Genomic DNA, 16,338 nt, shown 5'->3' with positions numbered 1-16,338 from the left:
TTTTTTCTCAGCAAATTAAGGTGTTTTGTTTTTTGATTTATATACTATTGCTGAGTGTGTGTACATCAATCATTTATTACGTTTTAGCTAGCGTTATGAACATTTCTTGGTTAAATCATTTATTTATACACGCAACATTCAGATGATAATGCTACAGTTTATGTGAAATTGAAATTCTTATTTCCTATTTTGCAATGTTGAAGTTAGAAAATGCTGAACATCGATTACGTAATGAATAGTTATATGTGAGATGGTATATTTTACTGTCCAAATTATGTCAATGCGCCTTTAAAATTTATTAACTAATAATCAGTTTGCTGTAATGTAAAAAGATTTGATACAATACCTCGTCTTTATTGAAACCCTTCGGGCAGAGATTTAGCCAAACCAGTTTTATGTGGACCACAGAATTTCGTTCATTTTCATAGTTTAATGTATTAATTTTGATATAACTTTTTCATTGTCTATTAATTGCGGTAAGGAATACAGAAGGAAAAGAGAAATTTCGAAAAATTCCTTCTTAGTGTGCGTTCTCGTGACGTACCCGAATTTCAAGTTTTAACTCCTAACCGCGCTGAAATGCTCACAATGATATTTTCGTATACACGCGCGCCACCTATCACAGGATAAACGTACTATTCCAGAAACCTTGGCTGGAGTGTCTTGAACAACTTCCAAAAGTTTCATGGCAATCAAGTAAACCGTGTAGTAATGCATGAAAGAGAAACAACCAGAAACATATACGTTCGTTTCTATAATAATAACTATAACAATCTTATAAAGTGAATTTATATAATTTTATTGAGAAACGCAAAATTAATAGTTTATTCAGAAACATTCATTCAAAACATTTAATTTATTAAACACATTTTTTTGACATTAAAATATTACATATTTATTATTTAGCAAAAAACACATATAAAACAGAGAATAAACTTTTTTCAAATAAAAATGAACAATACGTCAACATGATATAAACTTTTCTTTAGATACAAATGAACATTAAATAAGCAGCAAATAATTTTTTTAAAATACAATCAAACAACAAACGAACAATAATAAACATTTTACTAATACAAAATAAAATAAATAAAAAGTAAATGAACATTTCTTCCAAATACAAACAAACAATACATTTAAATATAGGCCTATATAGATCGAACGAACAAAAATTTTTTGTTTCTCAGCTAATTTAAATGGAAGTTAGAAATAAATTTTTAAAGCCAAAAACTTTTTTTTTTGGGTTGCATACACAAACGAAATTTATAAATATATTTAAAGAACAAAAAGTTTCTTTCTTTTTCTAATAAAAACAGATTTTAAAACTAACTTTAAATACAAAACTTTTTTTGAGTTCGTCAATAAAAACGGATTTTAAAAATAAATTTAACGAACAAAATTTTTCATAATTTAGCTCGAAGCCATTGATTAAATGTCACCGTAATGGCTTATTTTAAAGCAAGTTTTCTTTTAATCAATGCCGTTGTATTATTTCAGCAAATGCTCTTTTTTTTTTTTAGTTTGATCTGGCGAAGCTCCGATCACATGCGCATTGAAAAATCGATAGATTTATCAAAATTCTCAATCAGTTCCGTATAAGTAAACTGAATAATTCAAGTTTGAATGTTGAGCAAATTATTCAATAGAACGTGCTCGATGAAAATTTAATAATGTTATACTGGAAACTACAACAGCTCAATTTCCTCTGTAAAAATATTTAAAGAAAGCGTTATAAAATCAGTTTTAATTACAAGACTTATTATTTAAATTGTACACGTTTCAGAGTTGAATTTTTAAATATTATTATTAGTTCATTTAAGAAATAAAACGTAAAAGTCGGACAAATAACCAGGGACAAACAGAAACAGAGTAAACACAGTAAGATTTACCTACAATCTGGATTGTAACTGTCAAGCTGTTTGCACAGGCAGTCCGCTTGCATCCTCAATGGATACTGAGGAGGCCTGATGGCGAAATGAATTTGGATCATATTAATAAAATAATGATTGTTCCTTGCCATTTATTTGTCGTTTTTTTTTGCTCAGAATAATCGAAGTCGGAAATAAAAAGAGTATAATTTTTCTTGTTTTTAACTAAAAATTTACTTTTAGTGTATTTATATTTATACCGATCCCATTAGTTTTTAATAATTGAATTTTATTTGCCTCAAATGATTGACCAGGGCATCCACAACTCTCTGACCTTCAACCTCTAACTCACGACGACTATTTCCCTCAATTATTACTGCCAGATCGTCCGCGTATGCTATAAATTTAAATCCTAAATCTCTAATTTCAACAAGTATAGTATTGAAGACATAATTTCCTAATTCCGGTCCTAGTACTGGTCCTTGAGGAAAACCATGATCAAACTATTTATCAACACTATGAGATCCCTCTATATAAAAAATATTCCTATTACTTAAATAATCTGCTATTATCCTATATAAGTCAATCGAACTCTTCCACTGTCGCATAGCAAGCAGCACCTGGGCCACCATATATGATCGAATGCCTCAATTACGTCAAAAAATATTCTTAAAACATATTTGTTATTCGAGTCTTTAACCCATTTTTTAAGCAAGTATATTGCGTCAGTAATTGACACTCCACAAAGCCAATATGCCATTCATCTATCTTCAATCCAAAAAGTGTATTCATCCGCAATTTCAACAGTCGTTCGAATATCTTACCTATAATTGACAATAACAAATTGGCCTGTAAGATTTTGGAGAAGATCTATCTCTGTTCTTATCCTTTAAAAATATAATAACACGTAATATCTTCCATCTATTTGGAAAAACCCTATTTATTTAACATATATTAAATAACTGTAATAAATGTATGCCTATTATTGGTATAGCATGATCTAGTATCTTATACATTAAACCGTCAATTCCTGGAGCTCTACGTCTTTTAGAATCCCTTATTACTTTAAGAACCTCTTGTTTAGTAAATAAATCTAGGGTCTTTTCAGTTTTATACCTATCATTATCACTCCGAACACTAATTTGATATGTCGTATCTAATGAGTCATCATCTGATACAAATAACGAATCCAATAAAAATCTCACTGAGTTTTCCCAATCCAGTAAATACCCTTCCGTACATCTAATAACATTAACCATATCTTTTACCTTAACCTTATCACGCATTAACTTATAGGATAAACACCAATGTAAAGTAGTGACCTTTTAGCAGAGTGGGAACAAAAGAGGCGCGACCTTGTCAATTGGACCCACGTGCGGTCGGGTAATACCACTTGTAAGGTATTGACTTGTAAACAAGGGTAAACGAAGGAAGCGCCGGCTTTGTTAATTGGACCCACCTGCAGTCAGACGGTAGTACATTTACCATATTGTAAACAAACGAACGTAAACAAGTGGCGGACATTTGTGTAAGCTTCACTCTCGTCGGATGAAGGCGGATCTGAGTGTAAGATGTTCGGGCATAAAAAAGGGTTGTGATTGGTCCGAAGTTCCCGTTCCAAAATCCCTTAAATTGCGGGGCGAACGAGAGTCAAGGAGAGAAGGGCAAGAGACTGATACACGGTTGTCTCAGGCACTTGAGAAGTCCGCTGAGCGTAAAGAGATAGTGTTCTCCTCTGTTGATCTTCTCAGAGACGGGTTAGTGCTGAGACCGGACCGACCGTGCAGTTGAGCCGACTCCACAATCTGACTGAGGTCTCTCCAAAAGTTATTAGTTCCCAGACGCCAATCTGGCACGTGAATTCACTACGCATGGTTATCCTGTACATACACTATGTTTTCCAACTTGTACTTTTTACAACTGTAAATAAACTGTACATATATTCAATTTGAGTGTGGAGGTGTGCTTTCCAACGAATCTGATTCATTACATCGAGTCGTGATACACAAGAAACCAACTCAGACGGAGTTGAAAAGTGGAGGTTTTCTTCTCCCAACACATGGGAATTTCCCAAGAGGGGTTTTCCTCTCCCCCCACTTAGGAATTTCGAAAAATCCCTTCTTAGTGTGCGTTTTCATGACGTACCCTAACTGTGCACCAAATTTCACCTCTTTAGGTCCAGCGGTTTGCTCTGGGCGATGATGAATCAGTGAGTCAGCAATTTTATATATATAGATAAATGGACGTGTGTGTTTCTATATTTCACTTTTTCGCCAAAACTACACATCGCACGTGAATGGTGTTTGTGTGTGTAGTAGCCCCAAGTCTCCATTCGTGCACTATGGTGGTTGCGTCTCGATAGCTATAAGGGTGCGGGAAATATGGGGCTGAAAGTGGTTTTCTATTTCGAATGTTATGTTCGGATTTATTCGAATTTAATTCGAACAATATTCGAATTAAATTCGAACATAAAATTCGAATATTGGTTCGACTATAGAAGGATTGTAAACGTTCCAGTAACGTTGAAAATAGTTCGTTTGACTGGACGTGAACAGGAGACGTTCAGAAATAAAATCGGGACCAGGTCTCTAATTAGTCTGGAAACGGTGGATCTAATTCTTGCATTCTGTGAAAACGGATAAGATTGGCTATAATGTACGATAATTATCTTAATCTTTACTATCGTTACTTTTTGCTCACAAATAAAAACCCAGCGAAGCGGGTCCTTGCAGCTAGTACAGAATAAATTCTATCAAATATATTTCAGAAGTTCGAACACATTCATTGAAAAAATTAAAATAAACGAAGCTTATTAATGTTAAAATGTGTAACTGAAGGCAAGTAGAAATTATAAAGTTGAGTAACAAAAACTTGTATTATCTAAAAGAAAAATTCTGTGACAAATGGCAATTCATTTATTTAAACACCAGTAACGTCTGTCAAACGGAATTGAAATACGAGTTAAATCCATTTGCACGGAATGACAATTATTTCAAATATTTTAAAAGGAAATATTTTTCTGGATTATTGAAGAATCGATAAAATGACAAATATTATATTTTTTACTTTGTATTCCTTTTAATCTAAAATATGTCTGATTGAACATTTTTAACATTCAACTTTTTATTCTTAATTATGACGTATAATAATGATTCAAAATAGTATTAAAGTATTAAGTTTAACTTACGTCAAGCCGTATTTTATATACTTATCATCATATTTCCTATACATAGGCTTACGTGTCCTCATTGTTGCTTTCTTCTTCTAAGAAGAAATTGGTAACTTTTTTCTCGTGCAATTTTCTAGTGCAGAAATTGGTACCTTTTTTTTCTTTTGGATGTAAAAAATTTCTTCATCATGTCAATAGGAATTATCCGAAAGAGTCGAAAAAATATTATGAACATACAATATAAATTAAACATACATTACATCTCTGAATTGCTACGATTCGGTATAATATTCTCATTAATGTAAACTGGGCCAGAAGGTACAGGAATACTCTTGAATTTTCAAAGAAACTAAGATATTGCGAGCAATGAGTTCCACAAAACAGAGCGCAAGAGATGTTATTTCCCGAATGTTCATCAGAACTCAAGGTCAATAATTTGGCGTTCAGCATGTAAGAAACAAAAAGGGCTTCGAAGAGTTTAGAAAAGTTTACGCGCGATTCGTTGTATATTTTTAAATATTAATTTAGTTAATGGGCTTCCTGATAGGAAATATAAGATAATAAATTACAGCAAAATAAACACTATTCCCGAAAAACTCATTTATGTAGAAAGAATATAAGCCTATTCGTAAGACATCATTTTATTATTTCTAACCACTAAATAGGAGCAAGAGAATAACCTCGCCTTTGTCATAGTTTGTATTATTTAGCAACACACGTGAAAGCTACCAAAAAATAAAAACCGCTGCATTATAGGAAACAACTCTCTAATTGCTAGTATTATTTAATTGTACAACTACATACATATATGTATGTACTTGTACAATTGTATGTACACACAATGTATAAAAAATGCAGAAATAAATAATAGATATTCAGTTGACTAGAATATTTTAAGAAAAAATAATATTTTTATTATTAAATCACTCGTAATTTCATCCATTCATCTTTGACACGAATACACTTAATTCATGTATTTCGTATTTCTTGCATAACTACAATCAGAACATTGAATGATTCTAGTAGGTTATTTCTCAAGATGTGCAGGTTACCAGGTTATTTCTGAAGATGTACAGTACACTACTGTGCGAGTGCAAATATAGATTTCCATGCAACACAGAAATAAAATAATACAATTAAATTCTGATAAAAGATTTAATTCAACCTTTTACTATTATACGAATACAAGTAAATATTCTTAAATGCATAAACTAAAAATTAAATTTTTGTTATTAGAGATACGCGAATACTAAAGTAAAAATTTAATTGATATATTTTATTAACCTGTGTTGGTTTTCAATTCATTACTAGTTCGAATATGCTTCTCTCATACATATAAACAAAACTATAAATCATTTTTTTCAGAAACAGCAGATTAAATGATTGACCTTTCGAAAAATTGTTATTATCGACATAACGAAAAAATTCTTGTTTTCGATGCAGAAATAGTCGAAATTCCGTCTAAATAGACTTATTTCGTATGTCATTTCAATTTTGACAGATATTACCGTTGCTTTTAATGGATTAATGAATTATGGATATTCAACATCATTACAAATGAAAAACAAACGTTTTAAATTCAAAACGAAACTATAAAGAGTAAATCTTTATTGCATCCTTTCAGCTTAATTACCCTCTTCTTAATTGACAATTTAGTTAACTTACGTTATATGTTACTGTCTGGTCGACAAATTATTTCAGAAATATGATTTTTATCGAAGCTGATAAATTTCGTCGGTGTTTCCATGTTAATTTGATTAAAGATAAAACAGAAAACATAAGCGTTTAGATGTACAAAAATAATAAACAATTGGAACGTTTTGGATTTTTTATTTAGAATTAATTTGCATCAGAAAGTTTCTTAGTTTATAGATCTCTGTATACGAATAAATTCTAGTTGTATAATAATAATCAGGAATCATTGAAATAAGGTGTCACCAATTTTGAGTTATTTTTATTATAACATTTCTTCATCACTGTGAGAATTTGTGACGAAATTTTTTGAGTGCAATTTGCAAAACCTGTACACATAAATTCAGACTGTCGTCGTTCCATTCGTACGTCAGTTCGTTTGACCGCCTGTCTTCGGTTAATAAGGAAACCACCGCAGAGGAGACACAGCTTAGAGATAGAATGCCCCAATTACGTAAATAATACGACAGAAATAGACCGGCAGTCACGTTATTTCAATTAAAAATTTATCTCGAAAGAAGTTTGAAAAACTTTTCAATGCAGTATACTGTAATCGCTCATCTACAAATATAATAGGAAGATAGACAGATTAATTCATAAATATCGAAACGCTTAATTAAAAATAAGGCTACATAAATTGCTTGAAAAATTAATATTAGTTTTAGATACAGGACTGTACAAACATGCAAAAAGCAACAGTAAATTGAATAATACGATAAACACGAAAAAGTAAATCGAAAGATATTTGCTAGTAGGTGAAGAAGATGAAATCTGTTTAATATCAGCGTTTGTTTATAAATACGAAATCGTTCGTCGGTCCATAACTCTTTCCACATATACCTGAGCTTAGAACTTATGGTTGAATATAAAAAACTAGATTATAAAGATAGATGCAAAATAAGTACAGTAGAGCGTCGATTATCCGAATTAATTCGGGACTGGGGTCGTTTGGAAAAAAGAAATCGATATTTCGGATAACCGATTATGCACGAAAAATATATTAACTCATACCATGTTGAAATGTTTCTCTGTTACGTGTCGCTTCGCGTTGAATTTTCGTTGATGTTAAGCCGAACGTAAACGTTTTAAAATATTAATCGTGACTATTCTATCGTTAAAAATTTCTTTTTTTTTGTACAAACAAAAAATATATATTGAAAAATATAAAAACAATAAAATGTCATGCTTCAGAAGTTAATTTAGTACCAAAACCGTAAAATATTTGAGTAGGCCAAGATATAGCCAAAGATTGCAGCGCCGCAGCACTGGCGAAAGTTTAAATTTGCCGACTGGAATTCTTTCGGATAATTGACTTTCGGATAATCGACGCTCTACTGTATAATTGTTTTAATGCGACAGAGTTTTCTATTTAACATTACTTTATAGGATTTTTCTGACTTGCAAATTTTCTCTACTTTTCTTCAAAATGTTTTCTGTAAATACTTTTTTGCTTCATCGGTGTGGTTATCTCTGATATAATTTCAACATGCAATTTGCATGTTTAATAAATGTGTAGAAAATGTTTACGGCCATAGTTTCATAACTGTTTGTTTCTGATTATACTGCAATTTTTGTGGAAGTAACACTTTGCTCGTGTCAATTACATTTACGATTGATATAGAAGTAAAGAAATATAGTAAGAAATAAATAAACTTTTATTCCATAATTTCATATTAGAAAATTAATTTACAGTATGTATATTTTTTTGATAATTATAAAACTGGCGTTGCACGTCTTCAGATAAAAATTAATTGATTTTTTAAAATTTAACATTTATCACGCAACTGTTATACCTCTTTCCACGATAATCGATATTGCGGGCACGATTATATTTATTTCTATTATTCACTACATTTGCAATCGAACCACTTAAGTAAATGCAGCTCGTGAAGGAGGCGAAAATGAAATACACAGATTTACTTATCCTATTGGTCTCAGTTAAATTCTTGATAGCAGAAGCCAGTAAGTAAGACGTTAATTATATTATTAAGCTAAAAAAATAAACTAGCTTCTGAATTATTATTGTTTAGTTTTATCAATATCTATATATGATAGCAAGAGTTAGGCGATATCAATATGTATTTAGGCTTTGGTGTTTCGAGTAAAATTTACCATAATTTAATTGTAACATATATAGTCATCTTCGGGTTAATAACCAATCGTGTTAATAACCAAATTTTTGTTTTTATTGTATTTTTAAAAAACAAGAAAAAATATAGTGTAACTGGCATCGATTCTTTCTGTTTGAAATTATTTCATGTCTTACATACATTATGAAGTTACAATGGTACGCGAACTTAATTCGCTTTAGAACAGGGGTGTCCAACCCGCGGCCTAAGGCAAGTTCCAATGCGGCCCAATAAACGTGTAAATAAAACCGACAAATTTTTTAATTTTTTTATTATTTATTTATTTTAACGGCATAAACTCAAAAAAGAAGTTTTACAAAGTCGTAAACCTGTATTTATATTTTATTTTTGAGTGGAAAGGAAATATTTTTAAATACTTGGAGATGTGTGAATGAGGAAGGTTTACTAAATAAAACTGCAGTTGTGACTTAAAGAATTATTGAGACAAATTTGGGAAAAGGAGAGAAAGGTAAGAAAGGACAAAAGATAAAAATTAGTAGGAAAGGTTAAATAGATATTCTGTTATGCAAATATTGACCCTTAATTTTCCAATCTTTCTCACTTTTTTATTTTGTGTCTTTCCTTAATCTCGAGAACAGAGATAGAAACGTGAAAGCCTGGATATTGATATGCTATTGAAGTAAGCCCCGATTATCTGTATACGAACTTTCAGTTTACTTTAAAAATAACGTGAATTCAGTTCAGAATTTTCCGCTAAAAGAAGTTATATGAATGACGTGACTCAAAGAGGAAAACTATAGTATACAGAGGCAAAAAACCACTAAAATTGAGAACATTGTGACGACATCACAATAAATAACAAATTGCTCGTATTCTAATTAAAATTGCAATGAAAATGACTTAATCGCAAATTCTTTGTCAACATATTTAGTAATTATAAATTAATTTATATTATCAACTAGTTATATTTATTAATTGAGCGTGTAAACATTGCTATGATATTTGTTATTATATATTCAAAAAGTAAAAATGTCGACATTCTCAGTTTGACCCTTAATAACAAAAAAGTATTTTGGGTGCTGCTTTTCGCAATATAAAACCAGTCACATGCTTTGTAATATAACCGAGATTACAAAATTTCGGTCTACTGTGGAAAAGTTATCGGAGTTCAATAAAAAAAAAAAAAACAGATTACGTCTTGTATTCCCCTTATACATGGCACCACATTATCCAGCTCTTCCATTGTCTCTGCTGTAACTGTATGCCCGGGTTCTCTACCGATTTAACCCAATTGTCGTTTCGTTTCGTCCATATATCAGAAGCTACGCTCAGCTCCGTTCTCTGATCCCATCGCAAAGTTTTAACTTTTATGTAACTATTTCAAATATTGTTTTATTAACCTTGTCAACTGACTCACCGACGAAATGTTTGAGAGAAAGTTTCCCCATTCCAGACTAGACAAAATCTCAAACTCGGATGATTTTAACGAGCGACTTTAATTTATCGGACACTTTTCCCGCTTAACTGCCAACTGAATTTATTTTATTTTTATCTTATTTTTTAGTTAAGTTTCATTTTACTTTTTTATTACAATTATCTTATTCATCTGTACTTTTCGTCAATTTTGTTCATCTCTAAATAATCAGTCACTTTCATTTCTGAGATATTACTGCTCAAAATACTCGCCTAAGCTAACTACTTCGAGAACATCGTCTCGAGTTTCTCGATGTCACCGATATAGTTATAAATTTAGAATTTTTTTTACATTGATACAAGTCTAGTTTATAACCTTTACGATGCGTTTTATTCTTTCAGATCCATCCAAAGAAGATGTGATAAAGTTTGCCATATCTGTTCGTATAGTTTTTATCATTTAATTATAATTACAGTATTTATAATTTTTCAAGATTTCTTAAATTTTTAGTATTATTCAACTGAGCTTGAGAAGCTTTTTAATGGAAATATGCATGAATATATAGCATTTCCTTTTTCCACCCTCTGTGAGTACAAGAAATTCAGGTAAAAAAAGAAAAACAATCTCATTATAATATAGAATATGTTTAACTAATGATTTTTCATAATAGTACTTAATTCAGTAATACATACAACAGCTATATTTAATCACAATTATTATTATAAAAATTATGGTTTTCAAATATACATGTTATATATATATATTACTATATTCCTCAACATAAAAAACTTTCGAAAGCTAAACCATTTATTAATGTTTTGTGGAAAATAATATAATTATTTGTTTTCGTTTATATACAGATTTATTGTTATATATTTAACTGGATAAAAAAAGAACTTCATTAGAATTAAAATTCATTTCTTGTACTTTTTAAACCCTTCGGACGGTCCTACGGTAATTATAGTAACCTTTCGTAACAGTATAAGGTAGTTTTATATAAGAGAGAAATAAGAACAGATAGTAAAGTAGTGTTTTTAAACAATAGTCGTTTGATCGAACCCCGTTCACTGGTTAAATATATTAATTAACAGAGTGTAATATTCTTTTGTAATAATGCAAATTCCGGTAATATCCTCGCATTTGAAACTGTTATGAGTTTCAAATTTTTACATTCTGTCAAATGTTTACATTACAAATGTACAAATGTACAAATTGTACAAATTGTACAAAAACTGTACAAATGTTTACATTCTGTCTAAAATGTTGTGACCCTCAAGGTCTTTCAGTAAAATGAATTGTATTATCTCTCGTCTTTTAATTTGAAATACAGTCGACCCCCCTATAAGATAGAGATACGTTCCATTCTCTAGGAATCCGCTTTCTTATGAATCCTTCCAATCACAACCCGACACGTATCAAGTTTACGGACTACGGCTGTTTGAAAGATTTTCTTCCATAAAATTAATCGATTCTAGACTAATCCGACTCAACATTTCCAAAATACGTATATATTTTTTGGGAATAATCCGTATAAACTACGCTATAAACAAAAAATTGTAGGATTACTTACCGAGTGTCACCATTCGANATATGAGTATCTTGTTTTTTTAATTTGTTTTTTCTTTCTATTTCATTGTGTTATTTTCATTTGCTTTCTCAGTAAAATATCATTTTAACAAGTTAAATTTTCAATTTGATAAACACTTTTTTCTATAAATGCAACAGGTCTGCTGAAAATTCTGCGGCAAATATTAGTTTAAATTTTCACTTTCTCTTTTACAATAACAATTCGTAATCTGGTCACTTTTCCTTCAACAGAAAACAATCATGGAGAACCGCGGCTTTTTACTATAGAGCAGGTGTGACCAAACTTTTAACTTTTAGGGACTACTTTTACGGTAATAGTCTGCTATAGTCTGCGAGCGACTATGAATATGTCACGTTACTGTCTGACACATGATTTTGCGCCATTTTATGCGATTGCCATTTATATGCACATACGTTAACATTCATTTGCATTGCTCATCGGGATAAATACAAACAGTATGGGTACATTGCACAGACAGTCTATTATTGTAAGAATAAATTATCGAATTAAGACTTCTAAACATTAATTTAAGTGAAAGCGAATTGTTCAACTTTAGCTTCGCAGGGCTATTTTCAAAACCTTTGCGGTCGACCGGTCGACTGCGGTTTACGTGTTAGCCATCACTGCTATAGAGTGTAATAGCTAGTTAAGTAAATGCGTATATATCTTTTGTGAAATTACGTGAGCTGGAAAAATATTGCTGAAAGCACATTGTAATAAGTGAAAGAAAGTGTGATTAGGTCTGATGGTTGCTAATTTAATTGCTACACTTAACAAAAAAGAAAGAAATTTTTCAAACAATCAATGAATACAGGTTTCGTGATGGTTTCGATTGATTTAGCTCTTAGTAGTGCAATGGAAAACGATTATGCCCTTAACTGAAAAAAAACAGGATTCTGAAAACACATTCACCAGATTGAAATGCATTTACTTTTCTTTGTAGGAAAAGTGAGGGGTCATCTATGGATATTCTTGGAAAATGAATTGTTATTTAAAATAGGTGGATATTTCTGGTGAGGTCAGTACAGGCAAATAAAAAGCAATAATATAACAGATTGACCCAAAGACTTAAATCATTGGAAAATAAAAAAATTTCTTCAAAATTTTCTTTGACATCGTGTTAACGACAGATTTTTGAAACTAATCGTAAACAAATGACGATATTTTGGCTGTGTGTAACTTTTTCCTGAAATTAAAAAAAATATATTTTCTTAAATTACCTGAACTCGTTAGTATATTTACTCGCTGAGCGTGACAGTTATTCACAAATAAATAAATCCATTAAGTAATGTTATTTAATAGAATACTATGCTACTTTTTGTGTCAATTGCAATTCATTTATTACAACGATTAAATCAGATTTTGAATTAAAAAACCAAAATATTACAAAAAAGGATAAATATAAATTTTTTTCTTTTTTTTCTCCGTGCATTTTAACTTTATTAGTAGGTAGTATATATCTTTGAAGGCTCTTTCCATACAATTTGTTTACTCGAACATATTTTTCACCGATTAGTAACAGGCCTACTAAAGAATTTTTATGTTTTTTTTGAGAAATGAAAAAACACAAGAACACTACACAATGCCAGAAATGTCAGTCGTTTCATTGCGAAGCTGCAACAAACTACCGATGTTTGGTAATTGTCCCCCTAATGTGTTTTCTAGTGTAAAAGAAAACAGTAGTATTTTTCGAAGTCACCTTATTTCAGTTGAAAAATTTCCTGTGAAAAAAGGTCAATAAATGTGAGGCACAACTGAATTACTAAAAAACATTGTACAGGAACAACTCTGTACTAATTTCAAGGTAGAAAGCGTATATTTTACATTAAATGAATAAAAAAAAATATGATTAAAATTTGCAGACTCGCATTGTGATAATGTTAAAATAAACATTTTCTCCTCAAATCTAAATTATTTTTATTCCCACTTTACGGCAGTAATATAATTATTATCACTTCAAAAAATATCAATATTACGTTTTAACAGGACGCCGACATCGTGGACCAGCCCCAGTTCATTAATGCTGATATGAGTGATGTTGTGGAGTTTACTCCAATTAACACGTTTTTCCCTTTGCAATTCATTATTAAAAACAAGAATTTAGAACTTTCCTGGAAATCACTAATTTCCCCTTTCTCTTTTTGGGTAAGTAACGCTTAAAAATTTAATTGATACAAAATTTTAAATGTTATTTCAAACACAGAAAAACCTTTCATATAAAGGTGTGGCTGGCCATTTTCTTTTGTACTTTGGTTGCTGGAATACTCATATTTATAATACTCAGTTACGATAAATCAACAGAAGACAAGAACGAGGGTTGGAATAAAAGAAGATTCGTTTGGTTTCTGTTCGGAAGTTTTCTCAATCAAGGTAAGTATCAACGTAAACAAGACAATATTTTCATTTAAAATCTGTATTTGGCGTACATTATTTATTTCGTTTTTATTTCAGGAGCCGATTTGAAAGTCATTAGACGCTCACCCTCCAGAGTGGCCTTGGTCTTCTGGATGCTTCCCGTTTTGATCATATGTTGGGCTTATGGTGGAACGTTAACTTCGTTTATGATTACCAAGGAAAAACAGTCATTGCCGAAAACTTTTCAAGAATTAGCATCAGCTGTCCAGAAAGGAGAATTAACTTGTACTGCACCTGATCACCCGTACGTGATCAACTTCTTTAAGGTACGTTGCTGTTCGTAAATGTATTTAAAAATATTTCACGTAAAATATTTCAATTTTTTTATAAATAAAGCAAATCCGTCAAGTGTACTGACAAATATTTAGGTAGCGTTATCGAAGTTGTGAGTTCTCTGTAGCTTTAAAAGTGCGTAAATTGCTTCATTAAAAATTCAGAAATCTAAAGTTATTTTCATATCGACTATTTATTTTTTTATTGTCTAATTTGAAGGTAACATTTAATTTTAGAAAAATGATATTTGTCTCGAAAACAACGAAAAACTAATAATGTTTATGCTTTTATATGAGTATCTTGTTTTTTTAATTTGTTTTTTCTTTCTATTTTCATTGTGTTATTTTTATTTGCTTTCTCAGTAAGATATCATTTTAACAAGTTAAATTTTCAATTTGATAAACACTTTTTTCTATAAATGCAACAGGTTCGCTGAAAATTCTGCGGCAAATGTTAGTTGAAATTTTCACTTTCTCTTTTACAATAACAATTCGTAATCTGGTCACTTTTCCTTCAAGAGAAAACAACCAAGGAGAACCGCGGCCTTTTACTATAGAGCAGGGGTGGCCAAACTTTTATCCCTTAAGGGCTACTTTTTCGGTAATAGTCTGCTATTGTCTGCGAGCGACTATGAATATGTCACGTTACTGTCTGACACATGATTTTGCGCCATTTTATGCGATTGCCATTTATATGCACATACGTTAACATTCATTTGCATTGCTCATCGGGATAAATACAAACAGTATGGGTACATTGCACAGACAGTCTATTATTGTAAGAATAAATTATCGAATTAAGACTTCTAAACATTAATTTAAGTGAAAGCGAATTGTTCAACTTTAGCTTCGCAGGGCTATTTTCAAAACCTTTGCGGTCGACCGGTCGACTGCGGTTTACGTGTTAGCCATCACTGCTATAGAGTGTAATAGCTAGTTAAGTAAATGCGTATATATCTTTTGTGAAATTACGTGAGCTGGAAAAATATTGCTGAAAGCACATTGTAATAAGTGAAAGAAAGTGTGATTAGGTCTGATGGTTGCTAATTTAATTGCTACACTTAACAAAAAAGAAAGAAATTTTTCAAACAATCAATGAATACAGGTTTCGTGATGGTTTCGATTGATTTAGCTCTTAGTAGTGCAATGGAAAACGATTATGCCCTTAACTGAAAAAAAACAGGATTCTGAAAACACATTCACCAGATTGAAATGCATTTACTTTTCTTTGTAGGAAAAGTGAGGGGTCATCTATGGATATTCTTGGAAAATGAATTGTTATTTAAAATAGGTGGATATTTCTGGTGAGGTCAGTACAGGCAAATAAAAAGCAATAATATAACAGATTGACCCAAAGACTTAAATCATTGGAAAATAAAAAAAATTCTTCAAAATTTTCTTTGACATCGTGTTAACGACAGATTTTTGAAACTAATCGTAAACAAATGACGATATTTTGGCTATATAAACATCACCAAACCCGATATAATAAAGCTACATACCAACAGACTGCCGAAAATCTATCGGGCTAGTTTTATGCTAATTATTAAATAAATTACGTAATCAATTTGGCACTAGAGGTAAGCGTTAGGCGCCATCTCTTATTAATATTAATAATTATAAATAAATTAATTAATTTAAATAATTTAGAACCGCTGGGAGAAAAAATCGGCCCGGAGCGGGACTCGAACCCACAACTCCTGCTTACCGTGCAGATGCGTTGCCAGTTACGCTTACCGGACCTCCAGTCCGATCTCCTCTTCCAGCGTATATAAGCTAACTACTTAACCATCGACGGTTATTACAACGCCGGCTGGGGACACATTCAGT

This window comes from Centruroides sculpturatus, unplaced genomic scaffold (assembly GCF_000671375.1).
Source record: "Centruroides sculpturatus isolate CEXI.00-Female unplaced genomic scaffold, Cexi_2.0 scaffold1082, whole genome shotgun sequence".
NCBI classification, from domain to species: domain Eukaryota; kingdom Metazoa; phylum Arthropoda; class Arachnida; order Scorpiones; family Buthidae; genus Centruroides; species Centruroides sculpturatus.
This window is presented reverse-complemented; position numbering follows the sequence as displayed.